Consider the following 2,389-nt stretch of genomic DNA (forward strand, 5'->3'; position numbering starts at 1 on the left):
TCTTCTGCTGCATCTGGCGCTTCTTCCTCTTGTATCAATATCATTATTGTTTTTAAGATTACTATTATTATTGTCACCATCATTATTTTTATTATCATTAATATTATTGTTATTATTATTATTATTATTCTTGTTATCATTATTATTATCATTATTATTATTATTATTATTATTATTAATTGACGATAACAATAAAGGTAATAATGGTAACGATAATGATGTTGATTGTAAGACAGAATATACTTTATTGGTCCTCCATTGGAAGAAACTGACAGTGTTTCTCACCAGCAAGCTTCACAAGTCATACAAAACATAGTACTATACTTCATGGCAATATATCACGTTCTCTCCTATCTGTCATTCTGTCTGTCTGTCTGTCTGTCTGTCTGTCTGTCTCGCTCTCTTTCTCTCTTTCCTTCTCTCCTCTCTTTTCTCTCCCTCTCACTCATTCACTCTCTCTCTCTCTCTCTCTCTCTCTCTCTCTCTCTCTCTCTCTCTCTCTGTCTCTCCTCTCTTTGTTTTTGTAACATCACACATTCGATATATTCTCTCACTCCCTCACAATAAAATGTTATAAATAAATAAGGTAACTCTAAGGACAATCAGATGGTACACACATGAAAGCCAGGATATGGGGGTAAAAGAAGCACAGGTCTCCATGAGTCATTTCCACGACTCTAAACACAAAGACATTTTTGTTTTGTAACTGGACCGAGCGACCACTTGGATCATTCAAATAATTATATTCTATAATTCAGGTGTTTTCAATCACCCCTCCCCCTTTTTCACACTTCCAACCCTGCAAACCTCTGCCTAGAATGATAAACCATTCCAGCAAAAAGACTGAGATGCTCTATAACACCCCCCACCCCCCACCCCAATCGGGAATCGAACTATGGTCTCCTGCGTTCATTAACGAATCGTTTCACCTAGAGGTTAAGGTGTTGGCCTCTCATTCAAAGGTCCCGTGTTCGAATCTGGGAAGCAACCGACAAATTTTCTTCTCTAAAATTGTCTCCTTTCACCTCCTTTCCTGCTCTGTAGCAATGTTCTGTCGTCTGCTTTCGTCTTTACTTTCAGCACGCACCCCTTCATTCCCTCTGTCCCCTCCTCTGGGCTCCTGACTCTTTCTGCAGCCTTTCTACTGCTACTCCTTGGCTCCTTCTTACGGCTGTCTTTCGGCCACACCCCTGACCTTCTGGTAGGAAAGATCTACACCCAGCCTTCTCGGACAAGAGCGAAAAATCTCGGAGGGCTCGAGTGCGAGTTGCGCACGTTAAAGATCCCTTGGTGGTCTAAAATCAATAAGAGTAGGTCTCGGCCACCACCCGGGCAAAATTCAAAATTTCCTACAAACTAAAAAAGTTTAATGTGTCCCGCGCGCTCATATGACCTTATGCAGTTGGAAGCGCCGTAAAACACTTCCCCCCCCCCCAAAATCGCTTCACCACTACACCACAGACGCCTATGCCACAGATCAATGACTTGACCACGTGCTAAGAACATTGGCCATGACCTCTTCTATTCGTACTACGTCTTTTTACGCCGTTTGTCCTTGCAAACCGTTGCGTTAACTACGGACCTCGTTGTCATTATTATTCGATTAGTTCATACAGCTATCATGCTATCAGTACTATCACGTTGATAACGACATTGGTGGTTGGGAGAGTACGCTATTTTTTCAAATTATCAGACAGTTACGCAGGTTTTTTCCCCCCTGGATCATTAGCATGCGAACACGAGAAAAGTAAGTACCCGATCGATTGTGTGGATGGATTAGTGCTTAAGAGAGAGAGAGAGAGAGAGAGAGAGAGAGAGAGAGAGAGAGAGAGAGAGAGAGTGAGTGAGTGAGTGAATGAATTAGTGGGTAAGTGTGTGTGTGAGTGAGTGAGTGAGTGAGTGAGTGAGTGAGTGAGTGAATGAATGAATTAGTGGGTAAGTGGGTGAATGAGTGAGTGAGTGAATGAGTGAGTGAATGAGTGAGTGAGTTAATGAGTGAGTGAGTTAATGAGTGAGAGAGTGAGTGAATGAACGAGAGGTTAAAAGAGTGAGTGAGTGAGTGAGTGAGTGAACGACTTTCAAAGTATATAAATGGGTGCATGTGTGGATAAACAAATGAGTGAGTGAGTGAGTGAGTGAGTGAGTGTGTGAGTGAGTGAGTGAGTGAGTGAGTAAGTGAGCGGATTTATAAGTATATAGCTGAGTGCATGTGTGGCTATATAATTGAACGAGAAGGCGAGTGAATGAGTGAGTGAGTGAGTGAGTGGGTGGGTGAGTGAGTGAGCGAATTGAAAAGTATATCTGAGTGCGTGTGTGGATAAATAACTGAGTGAGTTACGTGAGTGATTGCGAGAGCGATTGTGTGAATGAGCAAACGAATAAAAAATTA

This window comes from Aplysia californica, unplaced genomic scaffold, assembly GCF_000002075.1.
Source record: "Aplysia californica isolate F4 #8 unplaced genomic scaffold, AplCal3.0 scaffold00313, whole genome shotgun sequence".
NCBI lineage: Eukaryota > Metazoa > Mollusca > Gastropoda > Aplysiida > Aplysiidae > Aplysia > Aplysia californica.